This window comes from Ursus americanus, chromosome 2, assembly GCF_024610735.1.
Source record: "Ursus americanus isolate L20-20 chromosome 2, mUrsAme1.1.p, whole genome shotgun sequence".
NCBI classification, from domain to species: domain Eukaryota; kingdom Metazoa; phylum Chordata; class Mammalia; order Carnivora; family Ursidae; genus Ursus; species Ursus americanus.
The window spans coordinates 77,186,517-77,205,033 of record NC_142128.1 but is presented as its reverse complement, the minus strand read 5'-3'; positions in this window follow the sequence as shown (position 1 = coordinate 77,205,033).

Sequence of the window (18,517 nt, the reverse complement as noted above, 5' to 3'; positions counted from 1 at the left end):
AGCTATTTTATTGCTGGTTTATTACACAGTTGATAACGCAGTTCCATCAAAGACAAATGATATTATCGAAACAATCAGAAACTGATTTCCATGCCTGTAGGGTACACCCCACAGATTAAGCCTAACAGCACCACTTTGATATAAATGTTGAATGTAATTTGCAGGGTCCAGTGCAAAATAAAAAAGTAGGGCTCTTTGTTCAAAAAGCAGGAAACAAGTACCATTAAAAGTATGTGAAAAGCCTTGTCCTTTCCTCTAAGGTCTCTGCGTATGGTTGTTACCTGTTATTTAATGTTCAAAGTAAGGAAAAAATTGTGAATTATTAGCATGAAGTTTAGCACCCCTCTTTTATATTGTGCCCTGGCAGTTTCAAATACAAATAACACATTTAGCATGTGTGTAGAATCATCGACCTGTAATTTGTGTTTTATGGCTCTTCCGGGAGGGTGCCTTAAGCTGAGCCTAAGAGGCACACACACAGATCCCTGTGACTGGCTTCCGGGGACCCATGGCTGGTACTTGCCCAGGTCCTCGTCTCTCCAGCCTCCAGACCTACCTACTGTCAGCCTGGAGCAGCCCAGCCAGGCGTCTACCCCTCAGGCCCGCCGCCCCAACATACAGCAGATACATCACTGCTAAGCATCCTTACTCTTCCATGCTGGGATTTTCTTTGCAGCTGGATAAGGGTTCCTGGATCGCTCCCATCAAGATAAGGGCTCCAGCGGGTCGCCCAGCAGCCCTGCCATGGAGCTGCCGGCCCAGGAGGGGAGAAAGCCATGGGGGGGGGGGGGGTGAGGGCAGCTGCCATGCCCTGTGCCGAGATGCCTCAGGCCACAGGCCCCCACTCTTGACCTCACTCTTGACCATGTGCAGATCCCTCTGGAGGCAGAATGTGGCAGTGGTCCTGGGGCACAGGCAGGAAAGGGAAGCTGGAGGGGGCCTGGTGCACCAGGGAGTGGGGGAGCTGGTAGCGGGAGGTGGGCCTCCCACAAACTGAGGCTCTAAGCCCCTATAGGCACCCTTGTCCCATCAGACTTGACTTACAAAACATCCATCCAAAGACACAATTACTCAGATTTTCAAGACGGCAAGCACAGAGCTTTAAACCCCAGGTCCTGGGCCCTTCTGAGAGCCAGGTCCTCCTACACGTGGGGCCTGTGTGTCTGCACTGGTCGCACACGCATGACCCCAGCCCTTTCTCTAGGAAACTCCCTTCCTACCTTAAGGGAACATTCTTCTTTTCATTTTTAAATCTGTGACGAGTTTCCCCCACCTCAGACTCCACCTTCCTTTTCATTCCTTCTTCATTCAATCAACAAACAATTATTAGGCACCTACTGTAAGCCAGGCACAGTTTCAGGTGCTGAAGATACAGTCATGGAGAAATACTGACATCCTTGCCCTCCTGGAGATTCCATTCAGACGGGGCCAGGGGCCAGAGAGTCAACAAGCACATACAGGGTGTGAGAGTGCTAGGGGGCAGCATGACCCGGAAAAGGGGAGCGAGGGAACCGGGGTGTGATTTTAGAAGAGGTAGTCTTTAGTGTGAGGCTGACTGTAGGTTAGGGTTTAGGTGGGGCTGGGGGAGAAAAGGAAGGGCGAGTTTTGAGTGATGCAGGGGGAGAAGGGAAGGACAGGCCAGTAGGGGAGGGGAAGCTGAGCACAACTGGGATCGCAATAGGACAGAACCTGAAAATAGACGGGCACTTGGAAATGAAGCACAGAGGTGCCAGCCTGCTTGTGCATTCCCTCTCCCACTCTGGAGCTAGTAAGACCTTGCTTCCTGCTCACCTCTGAAGCTGGGAACGTCTGGGGGTATTTGGGCAATGACAGCAGATTAGAAGGGGATCTCTGATGGCGGGAAGGGGAGAGCCTTCCCAAATGATGTTTCTCTGGCAACTCTTTCTAAGACCCTTTTAAGATGCTTTGCTGGATACCAATCCCATATTCACCGTTGCAGACTTTACATATTTAAACAACGAGCTCTAGCAAGCACAGTCTGCTCCTAGGCATTGGGAAAAAAGGGTCTGTGGATTTAAGGGAGATGAAGAAGCTGTTGTAAGACAGCAGCCACAAGGGGGCGCCATGGTTCCGTTAGACCAGGCGTCCCACACTGTCCTGCAGCCTTTGCCATCGGACCTTATTGAGAGATTATTTGGCAGGCTTTGGTTAAATGTCTTATTCCCATTCTTTCATCCGGTCCTCACAACACCCCTGAGCAATAGCGTCAGCAGCGTCACACTTCACACGGGGAAGCTGCAGCTCAGAGATCACAGCTGGGAAGAGGCACGGCTGGTTTCAGAACTGTTCTTGACTCCAAAGCTCCTGTTCTTGATTAGAACCCTCCACTGCCTGCCTGCACAGGACAGCTAAAGGTCAGTTTTGCCCCCAAACCATCTAGTTTCCCTAATGATGGGTGGATGGTCACAGTCCGTGGGCTTTATCCACGAATCGGCACGACCAGGGAAGGGGGGAGTGGAGCGGGCATGGCTAGGGTCCAGTGGCCTTCCAGATCTGTGTGCCCGGACAGACGGGGTAGTGTTGGGGGAGGGAGGCTGAGAGGTGCCTTCCAAGTGACCCCAGTAGGACCCCAGGTCAAACGGCTTTAGACTAGTTGTCTTACCCCCCTTCCCCAGCCTCTTCCGTTCCACCGCCTGGCGCCCCATTTCCCTCTGCTGCACTCAGGCTCACCCTCCCCTGAGGAACTTCGTGTTTCCAGGTGACCTTCCTCCTTCCAGGACGAAGCCCATTCCTCTAGGCCGGCTGGTTTCCTCAAAGACTGGAGGGAGGTCTGCCCCCTCCAATGAACTGAGGACGAATGTAAAACGTAACACAAGGAAGGTGTTTAAAAAAGGAGCATGAGAGACTATGGACTCTGGGAAACAAACTGAGGGCCTCAGAGGGGAGGGGGGTGGGGGACTGGGATAGACTGGTGATGGGTAGTAAGGAGGGCACGTATTGCATGGTGCACTGGGTGTTATACACAACTAATGAATCATCGAGCCTTACATCGGAAACCGGGGATGTACTGTATGGTGACTAACATAATATAATAAAAAATATTACTATAATAAAAAATAAATAAATAAATAAGGAGGAGGAGAATTTCTGTGTCCAGTCAAGAGAGGATGCTTGTTCGCTGAGTGGCTGGGAAAATAGGGATCCATGTTGAATGGACGGCTTTTACAGCGAGGGGGTGAGGGGAGCAGCCCTCCAGGATAGACAGATGGAGGCGCAGGCGGATGGCTAGCTGATGGAATCTGGGGGGGTGAGGCCGGCCTTCTCCCCCCCCCACCCCGCCCGGGCTCACTCTGCCCCTCCGCCACCCCATGGAGGAGTAGAGGTCAGCTGCTCCGGAGGCTCCCCCGTCTAAAAGGTGGGGTTCAACACCGCATTCAGAGGCACCGGTAGGGGCACCCTTGCTTACCTCGCGGAGGCTCCTCTCCTACATTTCTGGGGCCACAACCAGGGCACCTCTGCCTGAGCTGCTAAAACCCCAGACTAATAAGGCCGCACACCCCTCACTACAAGTACAGGCCAGGAAGCAAACCTCCCCGCCTCCCACCTGCCCAGACTTTGGCTGAAGCCACACACTGGCCCTTTTGAGACAACGAGGCATTCTGTAATCTTCGTCACACATTCATAGGAAACGTTCACAGTGGCTGACTTTATTCATTAGGTTGAAAAAAATCAGTCTTTCCTTAAATTATGAAGTGATAACATCAATGTAAGACATTCTCGCCGATGGAAGTATATATAGAAAACATGAAGCAGGAAAAATTCTGTCACCTATCACTCCATTTTCTCTCTCTCTCTTTCCAGCAGTAGCTGTTAATAATCTGGTGTTTGAGGTTTCTCTCGAGACCTCCTGTGTGTGTAGGGGTGTCAGGGTGGGCTGTCTCTGTGTATGGGGGTCTGTGGCGTGTAAATGTGTGTCTACATGGAGGCATGTGCACGTGTGTATTTAAAACACATAGATTGGATCTTAACACATACACCGTTTTTTAATTTGCTTTTTTCTATTAACAATAATTTTTTTCTTGCTGGTACATATAAATCCTCTTCATTCATAAATAGCTGCCTCGTGTCATCTTCTGCATCATCCTAAATTTGTTCCAGGAGGGCAGGCTCGCTTTGAGCCTTTCACGGAACCAGCTTGCCTGGAGCACCGGACACTATGTGGAGCACAACCCCTGCCTTAAGAACTCGGGACCTTGGGGGCGAGGCAGGCCCACACCCCTGAAACGCTTACACATTCCCACAAAGCAGTTTGCCTGCTCCATTCACAGAATCACTGGCCCCAGCTCTGCCCTCAAGAGCCTTCACGGTCAATTAGCTGGGGGAAATAGTGGACAGGGCATAAACAAGCCTTCCAACTAGCGTTTGGCTGCTGGGCAAATCCCCATAATGCCTGGTGGAGAGTTCTAGGGCCCAGGACAAATCCAATATGAATCTGTCCTCTGCTCCCTCTCAGCACGGTGTTGGCCCAGCTGCCACGACAGCCAAGTCCACGTGCTTCCCCCCCTCTGAACGCAGAGAGCCTAGACACCTGATTTAGGCACTCAGTCGCTGCCCTTGGCTTGTGTCTTGAACCTCTCTGAGGTTCACTTTCCTCCTCCAGAAAGAAAAGAGACCGTGCTGCTGCTGAAGGTGAAATGGGACGAATGTCGTCAGGGACCTTGAACTGCACCTGCGCGGGAGTGCCTTCCACCTGGCTTCAGACGAGATTTAAAGTGGCTTATAAGATGGGTTCTAATAAAATGCACATATGAAAAGTCAGGAGGAAGGGTGGAGGCAGGAATGAGCCACACAAGGGGACCACGCATCATTACACACTTCACCATGGTCGGGCCACGGATTTGCCTTGAAGCTTCCCAGCAGCCAAAGCAAAAAGGGGAAAAGCCTTAGTTATCTTGTACAGGCCCGCAAGGTAAAGGCCGCGGTCTGCTTGCTCCGGAAGTACGGTGAAAGCACTCTCGCTTACGCCCTAACAGACAGCAGGACCCAGTGGTGACAGCAGCACCCTCCCAGGTGACATCTCTGCAGCTCGTGCACCGCCGAGCCCCGAGCACGTTCTCTCGTCCCCTCCACGCAGACGGCTGGCGTCCCCCAGGCCTACGTCCGCGAAAGCTGTTATAACCCGGAGAGCACGTGGGTGTGTGTCTCTTTCACAATTCTGTATCTTTGCTTCTTTCTTTGTCTCACCCCTGCTTTTGCGGAGTAAACCTTGGGGCGGGTTGGGATCCCTATAGTAAGTACAGGGAGAGAAAGAAAAAGTCACCGTTCCTCTTGTGACGTGCGCCGGGGCAGATTTCTGGGTCCACAGCATCCCCAAGTTGGGCTTTGGCAGGAGAGAAAAGGTTTTCCTGAATGTGCTGAGGTCCATGAATAGCAAGACCCAGGACTAGAGGACCGGATTACAGAGCCCGACGTCAGGCAAGGACAGAAAGCGCTGGGACGCGACTGAAGCACTTCTGCTCCTCAGACGTGAGTGGGGCCTGTGACTCGCCTGCACAGCTTGTGAAAACGCAAGCTCCTATCCAGGAGGTCCGGGGCGGGGCTTGAGAAGCTGCATTTCCAGCGAGTTCCCGGGTGATACTGATGGCTCTTTGGTCACGCGGGTGAGAGGGATGGCAAGGCTTCAGTGGGAAGAGCTCCCCCTTCCTGGGCCAGGGAGTATGGGAGGAAGATGGACCCACATCTGGGACATGAGTGGCCAGACTCGTGGGTGCTGGCCTTCCCCTCCAGGATGGAGTCCCAGAGTGAGGAGGCAAGCTGAATAGACTGAGGGGAAAGGCAAAAGCAGAGGGTCCTTGGTGCCCTGATCCGCACTAAGAACTCTGATAGTGGGAATAGTTGAGAGCTGGGGGAAGCCGGGCTGGCTTATGCACCAGGCAGATGGCCACCTAGAATGGAGAGCCATGCAAGGGTCCGCTAAGGACCCATCAGCACCACTACCCTGAGCAATTGTTGTATGAGGATTACCAGTCACATTACCAAGGAACTGGTAAGGTTGAAATGGCTCATCTGTGTTGAACTTCAAATTCACTGAATATTTACCCAAAGCAGTCAATTAATTAGCCTGTTAAATGTTTCTCTCACTACCCTACCAGGTGGAATTTGTGACAATATTAGATTCATCACAGGAAACAGAAGCCACGATTTTGCTCGTCTGGGCAGAGCCTGGGCATTTGTTATTGTAACAGCAAGACAAGGATAATCTGAAATGCTGCTCGCTAAATTATCCGTAGGGCCGTTGACAAGAGCTCATAGACAGGCAGCTTCCTAGTGGGATCAGCAGAGACACGGGCACACAGGGCTGAGGCTGCAAAACCAGGGACGGCTGAGGGTTCAGTGGGAGGCCCCCTGGGAAGTTGAATTTTGAGCAGAAGTCAGAAGGAGAACATATACCCAAATTGGCAGAGAGGGGGCAGGGAAGGGTATGAGAAGGTTTTTTGTTTGTTTGTTTGTTTGTTTTTAAGATTTTATTTATTTATTTGTCAGAGAGACAGTGCTCACAAGCAGGGGGAGTGGCAGAGAGAGAAGCAGGCTCCCCGCTGAGCAAGGAGCCCGACACAGAACTCTATCCTAGACCCCTGGGATCATGACCTGAGCCAAGGGCAGACGCTTAACTGACTGAGCCACCCAGGTGTCCCGGGTATGGGACGGTTTAAGCAAAGCATGGGTGAAGGCCTCATTCATTTGTCCAAGAGTCTTTTATTAAGCTCCTGTTGTATGCCACTCACTGAGCCAGGAGCTGGGAATTCAGAAAGGCGTGCCAGGCCTCATGTGGCTCGTTCTCCATGGAGTGGATGAAAGCAGGACAAGGCTTCCCTCCTACCCTCCAAATGGAGGGCGGAGTGTTCAAAATGCTCCTTGCTGCCCCATCCTCTGCCCTGTACCCTGGAAAGTCTGGGATGTGGATGGGGGCGGATATAAGACCCATGGGGCCTATCCCCTCCCCTATTCAGATTTATCCTGGGAAGAGGGGAGTAGCCATTTATTTGTATTTAGAAAAACATTCCCCAGGTGACATGTCTCCACCCCCAACTCCTACCACACACACACACACACACACACACACACACACACAGGCTGATGTGTCTAGAGCCCGAAGTTCAAGCAGGGGCATGAGTCAGGTGGCTTCAGCTGCTGGGAGCAGGAAGGCGACTCGCAAGACCTTTAAAACCTCTTGTAAGGGATTTGGATTTATTATTACGTTTTGCAGAAGTTTTCAGTGGCAAATTCACTTTCATGGAGGGTAGCCCCTCTTTTATCACGAGGACCCCTGGAGGTCAGAGAAGAGGGCCAGCCTGTGGTCACGCAGAGCCAGGACTCACGGGGCCCCTGTCGGCCGGTCCTGTTCTCAATCAGTCTGTGCAAGGCTTCGCTAAGGCTCCCGGCTGTTCTCCTCCAGCGTGCAGGAAAGGATTAATTATTAATTTTTATAACAACCCAGAAACTGATACCTGTGAACCACGAGCCCCGACGCTTCTTTTCCAACATCCTGCCGCTTAATCATTGGTTTTAGCTGGGTCAGCATAACAGTCTCGTAACCTCAGAAGAAGCACGCCGCAAAGGCCTTTATCAGCCTCCTCTGAGGCCGAAGGCCAAGTTCAAGGAGGGCAGTGGTGGCACGGAGCCGATAATGCTCTCTAAGAACCCGAGATGGCTGCACCACGTGTCAGAGCCAGGCCTCCTCAGAGTCCCTTTCCTGGAATGAATGGTCTCTTACCTTTGTGTGACTGAGCCACAGATTTCAAAGCACTTGCACAAATACCACCTCAGTTGACCCCCAAATGATGCTATCACTGTCTTGGGTGGGTATTTTTCTCCTGAAGAAGATAAAGACTCAGGAAAATGACTCACCTAATGTCACACCAACCTGAGGACTCTGTCCTTGGTACCACCCACCTGGAGGAATCCGTAGCTGGATCAACTATCATCTGTCTATTTATCATCTATTGACCATCTATCTATATATCTATCACCTATCGATCATCTATCATCTATCTATCTAGATATCTATCATCTATCTGTCTATCTATCATCTATATATATCTCTCTCTATCATCTGTCTATCATCTATCGATCATCTATCATCTCTCTATCTGTCTATCATGGCTATCTGTCTATCTATCATCTATATCTCTCTCTCTATCATCTACCTATTTATCATCTATCTATCATCTATCTATCATCTATCTAGCTAGCTAAGATTTTACTGATTTATTTGAGAGAAAGAGAGAGAGAGCATAAGCAGGGGGAGCAGCAGAGGGAGAGGGACAAGCAGGCTCCCCGCTGAGCAGGGAGCTCGATGCGGGGCTCGATCCCAGGACCCCGGGACCATGACCTGAGCCGAAGGTTAAGGACACTTAACCAACTAAGCCACCCAGGCACCCCTTGTCCATCCTTTTAATGCAAGGGTGTTAACTACTGTCCTTAGGTGTGTTTGGGGCTGTCCATGAATCCTCTGAAAGTGTTGGCAGCATTGGGGACATTTTTCTGAAACTCCATAGTTTTTTTTCATCAGACACCAACCCCAAACAGGGAGAATCACTGCTTTCATACAGGCAGCGAAAGCCGCTCCGTGCCCCTGCCTGCAGCCGTTCCCACCTGAGGGGACCCGATCTTGCTGGGTGCTGGGTTCGCTGGACACAGTCGTGGTGGGGAGCTGAGCTCAGGAGTTTGCTGCCCTTGAATGGGAGGTTGTCCACGCCACAAACAACAGGCCGGAAGATCCATATGCAAAAGTTCCCATTTCCAGAGCAATACCAAGAAGTGAAGTGTACAGGAAATGCACAGTGCTCATAAAACATTGTACCAAACTACTCTGAGGGGCATTAAATAAATGGTAAAACATCACATCGCGAACTCTTAATACGGTAAAATGCCATTTGCCCACATTTGTAAGTTTGATGCAATTCTAATAAAAATAACTCAGGTTTGTAAAATCTGACACAAGGCATTTGTGTGGAACAATTCAGCTGGAAGGATAAATGGATGAACAGAGTCACAAAACTGCTGGCAAGGAAAGAACAGTGTGGATGTGTACTCCCAGATATTAAGATATATTATATATATTGTACACCTGAAACAAATGTACCAGTGCATATTCAGTATACTGCAATTCAAATAAAAACCTTAATCAAAAATAAATAAAATACATTATAAAGTTCAGTGAGGAATGAAACAAGGACAGGCAGCTCAATGGAGAAGCAGCAGCAGCCCAGGGGGCGCCTGGGTGGCTCAGTCGTTAAGCGTCTGCCTTCGGCTCACGGAGTGATCCTGGCGTTATGGGATCGAGCCCCACATCGGGCTCCTCCGCTAGGAGCCTGCTTCTTCCTCTCCCACTCCCCCTGCTTGTGTTCCCTCTCTCGCTGGCTGTCTCTATCTCCGTCGAATAAATAAATAAATAAAATCTTAAAAAAAAAAAAAGCAGCAGCAGCAGCAGCCAGGAAGAGATCCTATATATAAAAGGAAATTAGTAGTGTATGATGAAATGTAATGAGCTAGATCCCTACCTCATCCCATGAACCCAGTTAAGCCCAAAATGTGTTTCTTTATAATAAGAAGGAGCTAGAGTTCCCGCCTTGTAGCGTAGTGAGGGGTCACACGAGGTGATGCGTGTAAAGTTCTTAGCCTTGTGTCCAGTTCAGAGTACCTACCTGATAACTATTAGCTGATATTATTATTATTAGTGTGATGATTAATCCTAATGGGTTGTAATCCAAAGATATAATGACAAGATCATAACATTAACTGAAAGTTCAGGCAAATACCTGATCTCAAGGTGGGAATGCTTTCTGGGGAAGCAGAGGGAGAAGCCGGCAAAGGTGGGGTATGCCAAGAGCCTTAGAATGTTCTTAAACTGTGACCCAGAAGTTCCACTTATGGGGAGGTTTATCCTGAGTATGTACTCAGATAAATGGGCAAAGACGGTTATTAAATATTTTTCTAAGAACAAAAAGTAGGAACAACCTAAATGTCAAAAAAGGAATGCGTAAAAGAAAAAAGCTTTCTGTTGAAACATACAATGGCTTGCTACGCAGCCATTAAAAACTGAAAATCATCTCCCTGAACATGAATTGACTGATTTGGGGAAATGCTTAGGTTAGAATGCTGACCATGACCCAAAGTAAATCTATAGTCTGATATCTCAGACACCAAAACGTATACCAAAATGTTTATCTTTGTTTGGTGGGAATAACGTGAGGTGTTTTTTCTTTTTTCTTTTTTTTTTTTTTTTGCAAATTCATTATTTGAGACGTGCTTCTTTTATGATTCTACCAAATTTCATGGGGGGTTTTAACATCTATTCCACAATTTAAAAAAATAGGCATTGCCAGATAATTTGTGCTTTTGAAAGTTCTTCACTGAGCAGAGACTTTACAAAAAGTACTTTTCTATCCTCGCCTCTCAAACTGGGGTGGCTTTGGGGTTTCTGCTAATTGGCCATTATAGAACACGTTCACAACCTACTTGAATAATCTTCCTCAAGTCGTTATTTTTTTTTTTAAGATTTTATTTCTAAGTAATCTCTCCACCCAACGTGAGGCTCGATCTCAACAGCCGCCAAGATCAAGCCCCTAGTCGTCAACTTTCATAGTAACACAAATCCCAACACATTATGGGAGAAATACAAAATGTCCATAATTTCTGTTTGCAGCTAGAGCAGGAGGCCACATGGTGCGGACCCCCAGGTGGCGGCCACTTAGAGCGGGTCCCGTCCACGACCCGTGTCCCCGAGAGCCCGGCTCCTTTCAGAGACGGCTGCTGTGGCAGCCTGAGGGGAGCCCCGGGCAGGGCCAGGCGCTGAGGTCAAGTTTGTCTCCACCCCCCGGTCCGAGGTGCCCAACGGTCTGCCCGGCTTCCTTAAGAGTTCAAAGTCTCAGGTGTCACAAGTCCCCAGAGCCAGAGATTTCCCTCAGGTGGGGACTCGCCTCCCAGAAGCCTCCAAAACAAACAGCGATAAGCAAACGAGACGCGAGAAGCGGGCCGGCAGCCAACCTGGGGCTGGTGCCAGGCTTGGGGTGGCGTGAGCCCACAAGAGACCGAGGGCTCTCACCTCACCGGCCTGTCGGGGCAGCTCCTTCCCGAGCAAGCCATGCTCCCTTGGGCAGCTGGGCCTTCAAGAACACAGCCCGCCCCGGGGGAGAAGCCGGTTGAGACTGGGGGGCCGGGGGCGCTGGCGGGAACCCGGGGAAGCTGGCATGTTCTGGGCAGGAGGGAAGCTGGGCTCGCATCATGTGCCCACACAATGCCCGGGCCTTGGCCCATGACCGTGGGGACGTCTCACCAGGATAGCCTCCCAGGCTGCCTGAGCGTGCTGGGGAGTGACACCCAGGGGCCAAGCCTCAGGGTAACCCAGGCTTTTGGGTCACTGAGTCCATGGACTTTAGCCCCCGTCCAGGAGAGCAGGCTCACAGATCAAGTACATGTGAACTTCCCACCAGCACGTCCCTGTTCTCACTGCCGTCCTCGCCTTGCTTTCATTTAAGAGGTGCCTGGACTGAGCGACTAAGGACAGCCTTCCAGCCTGGGGGACTGTGGTGGGCAGGCCACGGAACAACTAGCATTAATGGAGCTTGTACTCTCCATCAGACCTGGGGTTGGCTGTATACATTTAGTTGTTCATCATAATGACTGGATTATCTCCATTTTACAGATAAGGAAACTGAGGCTCAGACATGGGCAATGGAGACAGAGGAAGGTCACACTGCTGGTGAATTGCTAGCTGGTGGTGGAGGGACTCACACAGAGAAATCTGTGAATTTTATTATTTTTTTAAAGATTTTATTTATTTGACAGAGAGAGAGGCAGCAAGAGAGGGAACACAAGCAGGGGGAGTGGGAGAGGTAGAAGCAGGCTTCCCGCTGAGCAGGGAGCCCGATGCGGGGCTCGACCCTGGGATCATGACCTGAGCTGAAGGCAGACGCTTAACGACTGAGCCACCCAGGTGCCCCAAATCTGTGAATTTCTTTCTTTTCTTTTTTTTTTTTTTAAGATTTTTATTTATTTATTTGACAGAGATAGAGACAGCCAGTGAGAGAGGGAACACAAGCAGGGGGAGTGGGAGAGGAAGAAGCAGGCTCCCAGCGGAGGAGCCTGATATGGGGCTCGATCCCATAACGCCAGGATCACGCCCTGAGCCGAAGGCAGACGCTTAACCGCTGTGCCACCCAGGCGCCCCCAAATCTGTGAATTTCTTGAGCCAGGCTCTCTCCACTGTCCTGGGCTTTAGTCATTATAGAACCCCAGGCCCCCCCCAGCCCCTGCAGCACTCCAGGCCCTTTCTGAGGCCCACAGGCCACCCTGGTGACCCCTGCCTGACTTCCTAGATCAAGTCCCGGGGACCCAGCTGAGCACCCCCTCTATGGGGAAAGTAGTCACTCCCCCTCTGTGGCCCTGGACAAAGCCGGTGGGTGGAGGACCGACTTCCCACCTGCCTCCTCCAACACCGGCTCACAGACTCCCGTTCCCAGGCTCCTATTCCTCTGGGAAATGAGGCAAGCCATCACCCACATAGCAAGCACGGAGTTACAAAGGTGCTAGAACTGAACGGAGCTCTCATACTGCCTTCCCTGTGGATGGTCCTGGACTCCCTCTGAGAAGGTAAGTAGAAACCCAGGTGATCCTGAGCCCTGATCTTACTTCTGAGCCTTGTGTTTGTTAAGAGCCTGGCCCAGTTCTGGCCCTGTGCTCCCCTCCCCCAACCAACCCCAGTTCACCCTGTTCTCCAGTCACCAGGGATGGTGAAGGCAGAAGGAGGCCTCTCCCTTTGTCAGATGGTCTGTTTGCTTCTCTGGGATTTTCAATCCCATCCTCCCCCTCCCCCTCCCCTTCCCACCCCTCACCCCACAGAGGCCAAAATTGGGGCATTTTCTTTTAAGACTAACTTCTGTCTTGTAGAAAATGGGGATCAATGTTGGTGTTCTAAGCATTCCTTTTTTCCAGGCAGTCCCACTGCAATGCCTTTCCAGAGGTGTGTTCACAGGCCCGGGCTTTTGGAAGGGGCTGCAACCAGCTGACCCCCAGGCATGGAGACCCCGCACGTTCTGTGATGCTTGCAGGCCTGAGCTCATCTCTGCCTTATCAGAAGGGAGGTGAGTGAAGCCCCACAGGCCCAACTTGTAGGCTCCCCAAGGGGCGAGGCTGTCATCCAGACTTCATGAGGTCCCATCCTGTAGCCACACAGCTGCCCCGTGGAGATGGGCTCCATGTGTCTGGTCTTCCTAAGACAGAAAAGTCCCCTAGGTTGCTCTGCTTCATAGTCTTTGACCTTAACGTGAACAATTCCCTGATCTTATTTGACCCGGGAGGTGGGAGCTGTCCCAAGAATCACCTGCACAACCAAATCATAAAACATAGAAGATCAGAGTCGACTGCTTCAGTTTTCTAAGCCAAATCGAAGATTTGAAATAGGACGGATGTCTCTACCCAGCAAGGGGCAGCATGGTTAGCATCGAGCTGGTCAGCAGCAGGCGGGTAGTGAACAGTGCCAGCCACACGGGTCTCAGCCAGGAGCTGTGTGAGGCCGGGCAGCGTGAGAGCCGGGGGCTTCCACTTCCTTGCCTGGAGACGTGGGATGGGACTCTCTATATCACAGAGTTGTTAGATAAGCAGACAGCATTACGTTATGGCTGGAACACAGCGCTGAATTCACGGTAGCTGTGATTATCCTTTAGAATCGCGAAGCTTTGGAGTCCTCAGTCATTCACTGAGCAAGAGTCACGAATGCTCAGAAGATCTAGGGACCCGGCCGGGTGCAGGCATCAGGGAGCTGGGGGTGGCAAGACCTTGCCCTCCCTCAGGGAGTCCAGTGGGCAGACAGACAATAAACAAAGAGCTGTGCATGGTAGGCACTCAACAAATATTTGTTGAACAAGTTGCAAAAATAGATGCGTGATGAGTTTATAATGGGAGCATGCAAGGTGACGTGGGGGAAGGCTCAAGGGGCTCCCCCAGCCCAGGCCTCCCTGCGGAGGTGATACAGAAACAGTCTCACGGATAAGACAGATTTGGCCAGGTCCTTCCGAGCATTTGAATGAGCATTTGCTAAGAGCTTAGTGGTGCTAGATCGTTAATCTTGGTTAGGAGGGTAAACCATTTCCAGTGTTCAAGGTTCAAGTGCAGATCGGGCCTAGGGATTACTTTTCTAGGTCTGGCAAACCTTCCAATCTCTCACCGCTAACTTTTAGTGGAAAGAAGCTACCGGGTAGCGTTCTCCCTCCCTTCTGACTCCTCCCCTCCACTCTGCTCCGGGCTCACCGGGGAGTGAATACCAACAAGGCTGACGCGGTCAGGAACAGACAGGCATTCCCTTCTGGCAGCCTTGCTTTGCCCAAAGCTCCCTGGCACTCACATGTTTAAATTATTCCATGTCGTCTTTAAAGCTAGCAGTGATCAGAGGTCCAAACCTCTGAAGCCAAGAGCAACACTTGTTGAGCAAGATGTCATGTAAAGTTTATAACAACCCTATGAGAGAGGTACTACTGTTACCAGCCCAACCTGAAGCAGAGAAAAGTTCCGTAATTTGCCTAAATTCACTCGGTTAGCAAATGGCGAGGCCGGGGTTCAAAGCCCACATCTGACTCCAGAGCTGTGTTTCGAGCCCCTTATAAAGAGCTGGGGCTTCACCCTTGAGCTGCTGGCTAGTGTGTTGGCCCAAGGAATTTTCCCTCCCTCACCTCAGAGTTCAGGCCTAACCCCAACCCTTTAAATCTTCCATCACAATGGGGACATTTCCCTTCAGAGACAACACTCAGGCTCACGGAGTCTCCTCGTACTGATGGGTCAGAATTGTCCCCAAAGGAGACTGTAAAGAGCCCTCTTTTGTGAAAAACCGTGAGGACCAGCAGCTGTCTCTGCCGTGGTGCTCCAGACCCCCGGTCAGCCGCAGCCAGGGCTGGGGCAGCAGAAACCAGCCCGAAAGAAGCATCCAGAACAGTGTCCAGAGGCATATTAAGGGCTGGATCAGGTAGGTGGCATTCTGGGTGCTCATCTCTAAGGGGCTCAAACAGCGTTGAAGTAAGCGTGGGGCCAGTCAACCCAGATTTCTACACGTCTTTTCTGATAACTGTGATGTGAAAGTGGGTCCAGCTTCTGCCAAAGAAATCAAAGCTATCCAGGAGGAATAAAATATATATCTGTCCCCCGCCTACTGCTCTGTATGGAAATTTACCCGTGGCTGCCTGGTGCGACGTTGCTTAGGTCACCACGCCTGAGACTGACGGTCACCGGAGGTGGCCGTAGCATATAGAGGTGCTATTTACTGATAATAAGTAATTTATCATTTCAGTTTAAGACGCTTTCATGTATCTCCCGGGGTGAGCAGTGCTGGTTGTTTCTGCATTAGCTAAGGGAAGGCTGCACTGCTGTACCAAAGACATCCAATGATGATGGAGGACAGGGGTCAGTAAACATTTTCTCTAAGGGGTCAAAGAGTAAATATTTTAGGTGTTGTGGGTCATACAGTCTCTGTTGTAACTACTTAACTCTGACACTGTAGGGTGAACGCAGCCCCTGGACAATATGTAAATGAATGACCATGGATGTGTTCCAATAAAACTTTATTGATAAAAACAGGCAGTGAACCCCCATTTGCTCACCTGTACTGCAACTTAAAAATGATAGAAACTGGGTGATGGACATTAAGGAAGGCATGTGATATAATGCGCACAGGGTATTATATAAGACTAATGAATGGCTGACCTCTACCTCTGAAACTGATAATACATTATATGTTAATTAACTGAATTTAAATTTTAAAAAAAATGAGAGAAAATTTTTTCTCATGCATGTAACGATGGTGACGTGAGTGGTCCCAGTGTTAAGGGTAGTGATTTAAGGACCCAGATTCCTTCTATTGAGCTGCTTTGCCATCCCCCAGAAACTGTCTTCCTCTGCATGGTTGAAGCTGTGGGACGAAGTAAAAAGAACATGGGCGAGGCGGGCCTGCTGCCTTCAGACTTTGATCTAGACGCAAAACAAGACCTTCTCTTCATATGCCACTGGCCAGTCCTTAGTCCTGAGCCACGCATAACAGCAAAGGAGGCTGGGAAATGCAGTCTGGTCATGTGTCCAAGAGAAAGGGACAGTGAATGTTGGAAGGTGGCCGACAGTCTCTGTCGCACCCACCAGCCTCCATTTTCCCTTCCCTTCCTGCCTCCACCCTTTCAGGGAACCCCACTCTCCTCCTCCCTTCCAGGTAACCCCTCCCTCATTTGGTTCAGGGGAAATGGACTCCACCCCTGCAGTGGAGGTGGACCCGGCTGGTCTAAAGAAGATAATCCCAAACCTTTTGTCACAGTGATTAGGTCAGGAACTAGGCCGAGGCCAATCAGTGCAGAGCATTTTTCCTGCCACAGGGATGATTTGGGACTCAGAGAATGTGACCCTAATCAGAGGGCTGATTTGTTTGAGGCATCTGAAGAAGAAGCATCCTTTCCTTTAAAAGAACACCCCTCTCTTCAGAGTGGTGGGGATCCTGAGGCCACTGGAGCTATTTTTTTTTAATTGTGGTAAAACACACCTAACATAAAATGTAACATCTTAACCCTTTTTACACGTACAGCTCAGTGACATGAAGTACATTCACGCTGCTGTGCAGCTATCTCCATCCTTCAACCCCAGAGCTGTTTCCATCTTCCCAGACGGAACCTCTGTCCCCATTAAACACCCTCATCCCCAGCCCTTACCAACAGCCGCTCTATTCTTTTGTCTCTGAATTTTCCTAGTCAAGGTACCTCATGCAAGTGGAATCATGCCGTATCCATCCTTTCGTGACTGGCTTACTTCACATATAATGTCTTCAAGGTTCATCCACGTGGTAGCACGTGTCAAGATTTCCTTCTTTAACGTGGCCGAGTAACATTGCACCATATGTGCGGGCGCCATGTTGTTTATCCATTTATCTGCGGATGGACACTTGGACTGTTTCCCCTTCGGGCTACTTGCTGCGGACATCTTACTCCTATGAAATGAACCAGCCCGTGCAGAAAAGCCGAGGCTTGGAGGAAAACACCGTGAAAGCAGTTTGGGGAAACGGAGCTGAGCTACTGGACCCAGCTGATCCTGCAGCCTACTTACCTCCGGGTGAGCAGATCTGGGGAACAATGGATTTCTTCATTGCCGGAGTGAGTTTGGGTTTCTTATGGCCATAAGCCACCTAACTGATGCATCCCCCAAGACGTCGTCTGGTTTCATAACAGCCGAAGAAAACGAAAATGAGCAAAACCGCAGGAAAGTGGGAAATATTTTGGGGACATGAATGCCGGGAACAAATTTTAAAGCACGTTTTGAAGAAGATTTTGTAACCGTATCTATGCTCGCTACTTCTCTCCTGGCGAGTGTGAGTCACCAGTGCTATGAGTGATGGAAAAATTGAAAAGAAAGACAAATTCAATTAGGTTAAAATGTTTGGTTACAGCTAGTGCATGTCACAAATCCCTTCTTTTGACCTTTAAAGAAAGACTTTTGTTGAAAAGAAAAATGAGGCTTTTTAAAACTTGGGCTAGATAAATGCTGTGTGGATATTTAGAGAAGGGAACCAAATTCTGAGCCTGCCCAGGGCTCTCACACTTGCCCATCCACCCCAACTATGGATGAAGCTAGAGGGTTCCCACCTGTAAGTCCCCTCTGGGCAGTGGTGCCGTTCGGTAGAAATGTCCTGAACTCACTGGCAGCCCAGTTCAGTGGCCCTGGGAAAACCTAACTGCTCTGGGCCTCTGTTTCCTCATCTATAAAATGGGCTTACTACTTTTCCTATCCACCCCACAGAGTGGGTGGTGAAACTGAGAAGTGCTATACAGATTTAAGATTCCTGGAGGGAAAATATTAACCCATCTTCTGTGCGAAGTTCAGCAGCCTTAGGGCGGGGTGGTAATCCCTCTTGCAAACAGCTGGGCCTGCCCTTTAGACGAGCTTGGAAGCTCAGCTGCCTGAATACCTACGGAAGCAGCTGATTGCTTGTATCTGTCGGGGAAGAGATGGGCTCCCTTCCCCGGATTCCCCTTCTATGCACGTGGACTCTGCCCGCGGGGCTGGTCACGCTCATACGCATTGCCCAGCTGAAGCATCTGCATCTATCCTGGGGGATGCTCTCCTCATTGGGGCAGCGAAGTAACCGAGGCTCGGAGGGTCTCCATACCCAGCGGCACACAGCTCTTGAGCGGCATAGAACATGTTTGAATCGAGAACCCACCTTGGTCTGTGGGACTCTCCCTGCTCTTCCATTATTCCCTGCTGCCTTTGTCTCCGAACCCCGGACCCCTTCTCCTGCCGTGTCCCTAGGTCTTGGGGGGTTCCTTCCTGCTCGCCAGTCTGTGCACCTGGGCACTTTGGGGTGGGGGGACTGGGGACCTCCAGGAGGAGAGCAGATTCCCATGAATGGAGGCAGGGGTTCCAGGGACATGTGTCAGCTCCAGAGGCCGCGGCTCTGAGCTCGGCGCCCCTCTCTTCTGCCCTGCCTTTGGAGCTGCCTGTAGGAATAGACACAGACACTGAAGACTTGTGC